This window comes from Trichomycterus rosablanca, chromosome 16 (assembly GCF_030014385.1).
Source record: "Trichomycterus rosablanca isolate fTriRos1 chromosome 16, fTriRos1.hap1, whole genome shotgun sequence".
NCBI lineage: Eukaryota > Metazoa > Chordata > Actinopteri > Siluriformes > Trichomycteridae > Trichomycterus > Trichomycterus rosablanca.
In genome coordinates, this window is record NC_086003.1 from 22,525,490 (window position 1) to 22,537,843 (window position 12,354).

At 41.7% G+C, this 12,354-nt stretch overlaps 1 protein-coding gene across 1 annotated transcript in view; it reads right to left on the reverse strand.

The window, feature by feature from the left end:
- LOC134330290 (neurexin-2-like) overlaps positions 1-12,354 on the reverse strand; it is a 395,050-nt gene that overhangs the window by 37,759 nt on the left and 344,937 nt on the right. The gene's annotated exons all lie outside the window — the stretch shown is intronic.

The following is a 12,354-nucleotide window of genomic DNA, read 5'->3' on the forward strand; positions in this document are numbered from 1 at the left end:
GGAAGAATTGTTAACACAACACAAGTTACCCCACCAAGACCAACATTATGCTACTTTGTCGTACAACATCAGGGTCACATCTGTTTTAATGTGTAGAGACCCAACTTGCTAAAACTGTAAGCAGAACAGTGGTCTCAAAAATATTAAAAAATATGAAATTACTGTTTAAATAAGTTTAAAATGGTATGAACAGCGTGTATTATATTGTATTTATCTGGTTGGTTTGGTTACTCGGCTCTCAATCGCTATGTGTGAACTACCCAACAACTCGATCCGAGCGGCTCGGCAACCGAAGCGAGATCTCTAGCATGTCAGATATCTGAATCGGAGTTGCCCGACTGGCAATGAGTGCTATGTCGAACAGCCAATGAAAACGTAAGATACAGGGTGAGGGGAAACGCAGGGGTAGGAGTGTAAAAAGGTGGGACAGGGGAATAATATAGTTTATATCAGAATACATTGGCGCACACACACAAGTTTTACAGTACTTCTGACCTGATAGTTCTCTACAAAACATTACACCAACATTGCATTGTAGAAATATGTATTAACCTCCAACTCACTATAGAACAAACAATCTATGCTGCTCGCGTAGCCAAATCCACTCAGATTCATTTATTTTTTCACCTTGATTTTACGCTGCACATCAGCGCACAAACTTTGATCGCTCGCTACTTGTTGACGTGCATTTTTGGACATGGTATCATTAAACTCCTCTTCACTTCTCGGGTTTGTTTTCATGACAGAACGTAGTTTGGGAGACCAGAGAAGCTCGTCTGCGATTCCAGTTGGTGATAGATGGTGTAGTGTGAAACCCCCGGTCGCTGATCAGTCGTGTAGTGTGAAATACACAATGACTTGAAAGACTCCCGATTACAAGAGATTAGTGTGAACTGTACAGCGACCTGACGACTTGGAAAGTCGTGTAGTGTGAACTTGGCATAAGACGCATTAAGTCAGACATTAGCAACTGAACACACTTGGATGAGAGATTTCATTGTCCTGTTAGCAATAAACAATGTAATGTATGTAGGCACCCTTACCTGTGCATGAACAGACTTAAAAAAGGATTAGAGCGCAAGACTGAACGTAATCCAGTTGAAACAAGACAAAGACTTTATACGCATATTTAAGTCAAGCTTATGCTTAAGGTTACAAGGTGTTTTATTTTGTATAGTCAATTTACAAAACAATGGGAAATTCTAGTAATGAAGGAATACCCTCACTGGTAGTCTAAATGAAAAGAAATGTAATAAAGTAATATTGAAAATAAAACCACATTAAGAGCTTCAATAAAAATCAGTAAGTTACACTTAAAATATCACACACAGTTAAATTAAATATCATCATACGTCAGATGGTTCATAAAAAGTTGAAGTGTTTAATATGATCAGCTGGCACCTGAAAGGTGGCATCATGCCATGTTCTTTTTATCTTTTTGGCTTCCGCTCTCACCTTCCATCTGTCTCTTCACCTCTCTAACAGGCTCTTATCCAATAATAATGCTATCTCACCTGCAAAATCATTACCTGTCTGATAAGACATGCAATGTGCTGCTCAGAAAGAGGAAATGGGTTTCTCTAAGCGCTTCAGTATTTACGTTTGCTTTCAAAAGAAATCCGAAACGGCGTTCTGTTATTGTGTGTGTTAGAAAAAACCTTCTAGCAAATTGATTTCTTCATGAGAAAGTCCATTTTTGCATTCAATAATTTAAATCGCCCAGAAGTCAAATGCATGAGCCATTAAAAAAAATGACAATTTAATCTAAGACAGAAGCACAAGAGTCACATTATTCCTTTTAAAACAGGGTCATACTAGTTTTAGAAGTTAAAAAAGCAGTATGGCATACATTATATGTAGGGCCCTACTAAATTCACGGGGAAATGTGTTCAATTTCACTGACCTCGTTTTTCAAAAATCACAGATTACATGGCTTTTTACAGTCATTAAATAACACTCAAATTAAATTATAAAATCAATGGAAGCTACAACACACAGCTACCTTAATAGCGTCCTCTTAAAGATTAATATTCTCGTCCGTTTAAAAGAAAAATCCCCATCCGGCTTAGTCCCGCCCATACCTGAACAACAGGCCAATCGTTGTTCATGTGGCTGCTCAGCCTCAGCCGGCAGGCAGAGCTGAGATTTGATATGATGTATTCGAGATCCCAGCTCTGGTTCCAGCGTGTGTTTTTACCGCTGCACCACCTGAGCGGCCCTTCTCGTCTGTGTTTTGACACACTATCCTATCACCACGTCTACAGAATTGGTTGGGAGTTTTCCAAACACAGTTACTCGAGTCCTGTGTTTAGCCGCTTTAGACTTTGACATCTTGAACATTTTGTCTAATCGATTGCTAGTGTAACCGAGTATCTTTAGAGTTTGCTGCATTTATAAAGAAAGAAAGAAATTGTACACAAACTATCTCAGTAGGTCATCCGGGTAGTTTTCGCATACTATATATTTGGGTACACTACCCTCTCTCGAGTACTATTTAGTATGGAAGTATACAGTTTTGGACGCAGCCTCAGTCAGCTCACTTACACCACAGAAAACTCTGTTACACTAACGTAATTGCCATATGATTGCTAGGACCACCGCACATTGCGGCTCATATTTCATACACTACGTGAATGATAAATGTTAAATCGCTGAACACAAACCTTAAGTTCTGACTTTTACAGCAAATCACATATTACACGGGAAACTGCTCATTTCACGGGAGACGGCTCATTACACGGTCCGTGACGCAATTTTTACGGCCGTGAATTAGGCAGGGCCTTAACTATATGATATGTGAAAACACCCCTCCAGCATAACTGTGCCCCTGTGCACAAAGCAAGGTCATAAATACAGTGCATCTGCTAACAGGTTTGATTTAAAGAACTCCAGTGACTGACCCAACCCCACATGAACACTTGCGGTATAAATTGAAATGCCAATTGCAAGCCAGACCTTCTCGTCAAGCATCAGAGTCTGACCTTATGAATGGTTTTTTATTCGGTAAATGGGCAGAAATTCACAGAAACACACCCAAATATTGTTGAAAGTGAAGACTGGCTTAATTTGACAAAAATGACTAACATACAGAGCTAACAAACAGAGCAGCCTCAGATACGCTTATACAGCATTGCCGTCAGGTGCAGCGGGTAATGTTTAATTAGGCACAGAGAAAGCTTTGAATTGTATTTCAAAGAGAAACACACTTTCCTTCTAACTGTGCTTCCTCCACCTGTCAGACCAAACTGAGCATGGTGTGGGGTTACATGCCTATGGCTCGGAAATGGGATGAACATGCAGTGGACTTACAGAGTGTGTTCGAAAACCTAGGTAGGAGTGTCTAATAGAGTGGACACAGTATTTAAAAACTCCAGCAGCGCTGCTGTGTCTGATCCACTCATACCAGCACAACACACACTAACACACCACCACCATGTCATTGTCACTGCAGTGCTGAGAATGACCCACCACTTAAATAATACCTATTCTGTAGTGGTCCTGACCATTGAAGAACAGCATGAAAGGGGGCTAACAAAGCATGCAGGAAAACAAATGGACTACAGTCAGTAATTGTAGAACTTCAAAGTGCTTTTAGGTGGTTTTAATGTTATGGCTGATCAGTGTATATAGATAACAATACTGTTTTAATAATAATAATAATAATAATGCATTATAGGTTTGTGATGTGTAGGTTCCATGTTCCTGCATATGATCATCTGTCCATGAGCTGATGCTGAGGTGAAAAGAGATTATGCAGCTAGACAATCAACTGACATACAAAAGCATGTTCACATGTTTATGTCCTGTTTTATAAAACGTCTTGTGGTTTCAACTCAAGTTCCTTTTGTGTTATTTTGCATTTTGTTTAATGATCTGAAATAATTTAGAGGCAATCAGAAAAGTGGGCATTTACTTTCTCCCAGCACCGCTTATTCACTCTATTTAAAATAATGATCAAGTCGTTGATACGCTGTTGTGCAGTTTTTAATTACATGCTGACGGGTGCTTAATTTGTCCCCGGTGGTCAAGTCACATGGTTGCATCAGCCTGGATCCTGATGGCAAGAGGCAGATCATGAGGATTTAAAGGATAGCAATATCCAAGGCAAAGCTCCTTCATTAGAAGAAAATGGATTTCAAATTTGTCTCCCAGTCATGTGACATTGCGAATCTGCCGGCAGTTAGAGAAGACTGGGGAGGATAAGTAATCTCTCCAGGGCAGCCGGATAACGAGCAGGCAACGCCACCAGGTAAAGGAGAGATTGCCTGTCAACAGACTGTCCCTACAGGCCAGCTTACGAAACATCCAGCTCTAATTCCCAGATGCTAAATGCTTTGCAAAACAAGACTGACAGCCCGGGTTGCGACATTGGCCAACATCTTCAGAGCATCATGAGTGGCCCAGCACGCTCTCTTCAATCATCGCCGACACTCCACGATCATAACTCGGCTCGATTGATTTTGTCTCTATTATCAGAAATGAGAAAACAAAACACCACTTAATGCCAACAAGCAATCTGACCAGTCGGATTCTAATAAATGATTCATAACAGTCATATTTTCAATACAAAGCTTCTGGAGTTCTGGATTTTTGAACTACTGTAATAAGCTGCAGGGGTATAATTGATTCAGATCAGAACGAACAAACAGTAGGATATGAAACGCCTGACTGACAGCTCTACACTTCGGCTGTATTTTTAAAACCACCCCATAATCAGCCCCCTCTAGACAACACCCACATACCTGCTGATCCGTTAGCTGAAGGGCTTTAATTAAGTCAAACCTGGATCCTTTATTTATAACTTATTGTGTTTGAGGAGCTCAGAAATGCTACCAGGGTATTAGGGTTCTATGTTTGGATTTTACCCGAGGTGTCTAGACTGTAGGTGAAATTAATAATAATAATGCTTCTTTTGAGATTTTAAAAGTGTGGAATAAATGTACACAATTTATTTATGTGTTTCACCACTGGGCGGCACAGTGGCTCAGTGGGAAGCACAGTCACCTCACAGTAAGAAGGTCCTGGATTCGATTCCCAGGTTGAACGTTTCGGGTCTCGCTTTATGCACAGGGGTACAGTCATGTTCGAACAGAAACACCATTCAGCCATAACATTAAAACCTCCTCCTTGTTTCTACACTCACTGTCCATTTTATAAGCTCCACTTACCATATAGAGGCACTTTGTAGTTCTACAATTACTGACTGTAGTCCATCTGTTTCTCTGCCCCCTTTTATGCTGTTCTTCAATGGTCAGGACCCCTACAGGACCACCACAGAGCAGGTATTATTTAGGTGGTGAATGATTCTCAGCACTGCAGTGACAATAAAATGGTGCTGGTATGAGTGGATCAGACACAGCAGTGCTGCTGGAGTTTTTAAATACCGTGTCCACTCACTGTCCACTCTATTAGACGCTCCTACCTAGTTGGTCCACCTTGTAGATGTAAAGTCAGAGACGATCGCTCATCTATTGCTGCTGTTTGAGTTTGTCATCTTCTAGACCTTGGCTGGATATTTTTGGTTGGTGGACTGTTCTCAGTCCAGCAGTGACACTGAGGTGTTTAAAAACTCCAGCAGTGCTGCTGTGTCTGATCCACTCATACCAGCACAACACACACTAACACACCATCACACCATGTCAGTGTCACTGCAGTGCTGAGAATGATCCACCACCTAAATAATACCTGCTCTGTAGTGGTCCTGTGGGGGTCCTGACCATTGAAGAACAGCATGAAAGGGGGCTAACAAAGCATGCAGAGAAATAGACTAAAGTCCAAGTGCTTTTATGTGGTAAGTGGAGCTGATAAAATGGACAGTGAGTGTAGAAACAAGGAGGTGGTTTTAATGTTATGGTTGATCGATGTAATTTTCTTTAAATTTTTTTACACCTGCTAGCTAGCCACCATCACAGCTAGTTTTCAAATGCTAAGATTTTTAAATCCTAATGTATAATATATAATCACATATTTTATATATAATATGTACAGGTATAATATATAACCTTCATATCTTCACATCTTTATTCATTCCATCTTTGATTACATGAACAGTAATGATCTGGACCAAAGCTAATGTTCCAGACCACACATGGACTCGTCCCTGTGCTCTACTGAAGGTCATTTCTCTATCCTCACAAGGCAATTGCATCAGCCCAATAATCCTTGCTGTCCCACATCTGCCCGCTCAGTCAGTGGGGTACTGATTGGAATGCCAAGGGAGTGGAAGTGGATAAGTGAGCCGGCTGGATGCAGATGCCAAAAGAAGGGGAAGGTGAAGAGGAGGACTCGGTGCCCCAGTCTCTCCACTTTTTTGCCTGTCACATGGATGCCTCTTTTCAGTGCTTCAATGCTAGCCTTAACACGGTCCTAAAATACTTCAAAACAGGTGTAAATAATAAGGTCCCTGGAGAACTGGACCCCCAGGACAAAGCAGAGAAAGACTGCAGACTAGTGACACATGTGAAGCCATCAGGTGTCTCCTTTTACAACTCAGTGGCACACTCCTACATGGAGTCATACCAAGCACAGAGGAACTCTGTGTTCTCCATGTATTCCTCTGCTGCACAATTTGAGTTGCTACTGCCCCTTTTACATTTACATTTTCGGCATTTAGCAGACGCTTTTATCCAAAGCGACTTACATTACTGTGACAGTATATAGTCTAAGCAATTAAGGGTTAAGGGCCTTGCTCAAGGGCCCAACAGTGGCAACCTGGCAGAAGTGGGTCTTGAACCAGCAACCTTTGGATTACTAGTCCAGTACCTTTACCACTAGGCCACAACTGTCCCTGTCCCTTTTCTCCCAACTTTTTAGCGTGTCCAATTGCCCGGTTGCGTCACGCTTCCTCTCCACTAATGCCAGTCCCGCTCTGATTTGATGAAAACACATGGGCAGCAGCCGTATGCATTTTGTCACCCACACTAGGCGAGTGCATATATGCGAATCAGCCTTGTGTACGGAGATGCACACCCTGATCCGCACTCTTTCTCCGCCTCTGTGCAGGCACCATCAATCAGCCAGCAGAGGTTATAGTGCATCAGTTACGAGGAGTCCCTATCCGGCTTAATACCCCACCCCTATATGAACAACAGGCCAATCGTTGTTCATGTGGCCGCTCAGCCCAGCCGGATGGCAGAGCTGAGATTCGATACGCTGTGTTCAAAATCCCAGCTCGTGTGTGCTAGTGTGTGTTTTACCGCTGCGCCACCTGAGCGGCTCAGGCCAAGTGTCTTTTACTAGACTTTCCACTAGAATTTGGGAAATTACTACAATAAGCTATAAGCTACAAGCTACTACATTCAAACAAAGAGTGTTATAGTGAAGCCTCTGCCCAGTCCAGTTAAGTCAAGCTCTTTCTGCCAACTGGATGGCAAACCATTTCTTTATGGACATCATTGTATGCATGTGTGTAATGTCATGCTAGAAAGCCTTCCTCAAGCTGCACCCAGCAGACAGTCTTCAAGAGTTCACTGGAACTAAAGGTTCAGTCCAATCCATCAAAACCAGCACTGTTACACTTAACAGACCATTATTTGTAATTATTTGACCATTATTTTGTACACAGTTGGTATAATGTTAGATAAATTATAACTGGTCCAGAGTTTTAATGTAGTGTGCTTTACACCACTCTGGCATTGCACATCTTTTGTGGCTTAGGCTTGTGTGACTGCCCATCAATGGAAACCCAATCTATAAAGCTGGGCCAAAGCTAATATTCCAGACCACACATGGATTCGTCTCTGTGCTCTACTGAAGGGCATTTCTCCACCCTTACAAGGCAATCACATCAGCCCCAATGCTCCTCGCTGACCCACATCTGCCTGCTCAGTCAGTGGGGTACTGATGATGCTTCTAGAGCAGTGGTGGGCAAACTATGGCCCACAGACCATAGGCTGTTAAGGACATGTTTGTAAATAGTCAATGGGCCAGATTAAAGACTGCATTCAGTTCACCTTTTTCCTGCAATACCCTGCGTTTCAGTTGATTCCACTAGATTGCGCACTTCCAACACTACTGACCTTTGGAGTCAAGTCTCGCGTCTTTACACACAGATATTCATTTTTGAAGTGATAATTAATATTAGTTCATTTCCCCACATCTGCTACTGGCCTGACCCATCTGTCAAATTTAAAATTCCAGTATGACCCTTGAGCCAAAAAGTTGAAAAGATGATTTGCACTCACTACATTTACATTTTCGGCATTTAGCAGATGCTTTTATCCAAAGCGACTTACAGTACTGTAACAGTATACTGTCTAAGCAACTGAGGATTAAGGATTTTGCAACCTGGCAGTGGTGGGGCTTGAACCAGCAAACTTTGGATTACTAGTCCAGTACTTTAACCTCTGGGCTACAACTGCCCTACATGTTTGTGAGCTTGTAAGGCATTCAGCTTGAATTCGTCAGTACCTTGAAACTCAACCCAGAGGTACCTTAAAGCTCAACGTCAGTTGGTTCTGGGAGTGGCGTTTTTTTTCCATAAGGATGTATGGAAACCTGTTAATGCGTTCCATTGTCCTGTGGAACTGGAGGTATTTTAAGCTAATGTAAATAATGAGGTTGTTTTTGACATTTATACACTAACAACAACATAGTATAATATAAAAACACTGAAATACATTAAAAACAGTTAAAAATCAGAAATACAATAAAACCTGCACTTTAGCTTTACTTTGTTTTCTTATGCTTCTTAATTAATGGAGAGAACTTATACAAAATTATAATTAAGAGATGTTTAGTGTTTCTATGTTGTTCTTTAATACATTAAGTTACATTATTATTTTCTTAACGACAAGCATTTTAGACCTTCTCAGAAAAGCTGATTCTTACAATTACTCAGAACCCCGAGCTGTAACACCAAGTTTAAAAGTGAAACAGGAGAAACACAGCTGAACACAGATACATGTGGAGCTTTCAGAGTGAATTTGATGGTTATTCCACACAAATGCAGATTCGTCTCATGTTCGCATGATCTTTTACCACACCGCTCAAGCCGAGCGCTGAACAAAGCAGCAGTCGCACACATTTACATTTTCGGCATTTAGCAGACGCTTTTACCCAAAGTGACTTACAGTACTGTGACAGTGCATTGTCTAAGCAATTGAGGGTTAAGGGCCTTGCTTAAGGGCCCAAAAGTGGCAACCTGGCAGTGGTGGGGCTTGAACCAGCAACATTGCCATTACTAGTCCAGTACCTTAACCACTAGGCTACAACAGCAACACACATTGAGTTTAAGGGAAACGTTGAGTTTAAAGGTACACATTTCTCGACAAAGGGCATTGAGTTTCAAATATTTAGGGCATTGAGTTTCAAATATTTTGAGTTTAGGGACATTGAGTTTATTCCTAATAAGCTTGAGAACAGACCTTAATAGCGATTTCATCACCTACCTGTACATCAGACATCTCAGGAGCAAAGCGTTTGGGTGGACCATTGCATGCACATCTCTTTCTACGTTTATCACTCTCAAAGGATCTTAAGAATACTTAACACACCCTTGGAATTCCTGCTAATGTTACCCGAGTAGACTGAAGACCTTTTGAAGGGCCATTAAAGCCCAATAGAGAATGATTTATTGAATTTGCCAGGCTGCCAGAAAATGTAAATGCAAGATTCAAATACTGGATCTGCTTTTATCTTTACATTGCGTTCTGAAAATAGAGCTGGCAGTCGAGGGTGGAGCAGCTCTGATTTAACAACAAGCGCCGCGCTTTCTGCTTTGAACAAAAGGTTGATGCTGTATGGCAGAAAATAGATTGCACCTCTGTGGAAGGACAATGGCACTCATTAAGTTTCTAGTAGCTAATATTACTGAACGGTAAGCAGCTAACATGAGACAACAATGCTGATGTTCAGCCATGTGCACCATCTTTGCCTTTCATTTCAGTCACTGACAATTTATTTTTGGACCATTTTTCGCTTAAGGAACTCCTTTTGTGTGGCTGACGTGGGCGAGACTGTGTGAAACATCTCAATTGTACTTGTCTTTAAGTTTATAAAAAGACTTTAGGGAGAATGTTGCTGACGCAAGATTTGCGAGCCTTTCAACACTAAAAAAGATTTTCTTCCCCCTGTTTTCTGTTCTTCTCTTTTTTAAAACTTCAGAGCACTTCAAGGAGAGATTTGATTTTGGTTCACAGAGTGCATTTAAAGATGGCTTTTAATTAAAACTGACCTTTTTTCTACATTGTTAGTTCATGCCCACGGTCAGTCGCATGATGTACAGCCAACTAGATCACAACTTCTATCCTTGGAGATGCTTAAATTATGCTCAAATTCCTTGATTCTGCCTTATTAACCACTGCTTTCTGATCAGGATGGAGATGTGTTTATAAGAACGTTAACGTGATGTTTTACACTTTTGGTTACATACGTGACAGGAACGGTAGTTACTCATTACACAAGATTCATCAGTTCAAAAGGTTCTCTCAAACACAGTCCAATTCACCTCACTTGCATGTCTTTGGACTGTGGGAGGAAACCGGGGAGGAAACCATGTCTTTGGACTGTGGGAGGAAACTGTGGGAGGAAACTGTGGGAGGAAACCAGAGGAAACCCACACAGACATGGGGAGAACATGCAAACTCCACACAGAAAGGACCTGGACCACCCCACCTGGGGATCGAACCCAGGACCTTCTTGCTGTGAGGCGAAAGTGCTACACACTTAGCCACCGTGCCGCCCCGGATAGAGATGTGTCCTGAGCCTACTCAAATACACCAAGCTCAAGGTTAGAACACACACTGGACAGGGCACCAGGCGATCGCAAGGCATCAATCACCATTAACCTATCATTAACATCCTTATTACTCCTTTAATTACTTATACTTAGAGACAGGCAGAGGGAGTAGCCACTAGTATGTATACCTACTAGTATGTACACACAACTATCCACATGCAGTGAATGGAGGTAACGTCATAACACAATTCCTCAGACCTTGGAGCCAAGCAGCTTCCACATTAATTGTGTTTCCTTTTAACAGCTTCATCCTGGTCAGGGTTTTGGTGGGTCTGTTGCCTGGGTATTAATTAATCACATAGCACCACCAACTCAGTCACATAAACCTAGACTGAAAAGTCCAGAGCCTACACATAAAGAAAATGCAAACCTTCTCACAATGAAAGAAGGAGAATCAAACCTAGGTTCCAGAACCCATGTCATGTAGTCTGGCCACTCTAAATTGCCACTAGATATATAATGGACTGGTGCCCTGTCCAGATGTCCCACAATCATCTTAATGCTGACCAGGTCACATTGCAACATTAAAACCACCTTCTTGTTTCTACACACATTGTCCATTTTATCAGCTCCACTTACCATACAGAAGCCCTTTGTAGTTCCACAATTACTGACTGTAGTCCATCTGTTTCCCATCTGTTTCCCTGCATGCTTTGTTAGCCCCCTTTCATGCTGTTCTTCAATGGTCAGGACCCCCACATGACCCCCACAGAGCATGTATTATTTGGGTGGTGGATCATTCTCAGCACTGCACTGACACTGACATGGTGGTGGTGTGTTAGTGTGTGTTGTGCTGGTATGAGTGGATCAGACACACCAGCGCTGCTGGAGTTTTTAAACACTTCACTGTCACTGCTGGACTGAGAATAGTCCTCCAACCGAAAATATCCAGCCAACAGCGCCCCATGGGCAGCGTCCTGTGACCACTGATGAAGATCTAAACCAGGGGTGTCAAACTCATTTTCACCGAGGGCCACATCAGCATTATGGTGGCCCTCAAAGGGCCGATTGTAACGTATCCTGCTGTGATTGCAGTCTGTTGTTTTTCTTGGAGGCCGAATTCTGCATTTATATTGTCCTCCTTTACCACAAACACGGCCTCATAACACAAGAGACGCACCGGTTTCTCTTCCTGAAGCACAAACTTGTTTTCACTTTCATTAAATTTCCTCCTTCTGCTTAATTTTCTTACTTATCTTCTTGTACATGTTAGGATCATGTGTAAATATGTGTAACATCATCTACTGGCGGGATGTGTCACTTTGCAGGTCACAAAATCAGCAAGCATTTTGAAAGATGCAGTTTATTTAGGATTTTACAGTGTATTTTAAGACAATCCTTCTGCCCTCACTAATAGTTTATCCCCCTTTCCCAACTAGACAGACAGAGACAGACAGACAGACAGACAGACAGCTCTCTTCAGAATACAGTCGGTTTATTTGCTTCCCAGCTGTGTGATACACTGTGTGCATCAAAATGAAGTAAAAATACAATCAATAAAAACAATAAAGAACTTAATACAGTACAAGCACACAGCTGTAGTCAAGTGTTACATCTGGTACAATATGAGATTTAACCAAACGTAAAATAGCGCTAACGAGTTACTAATTGCTATA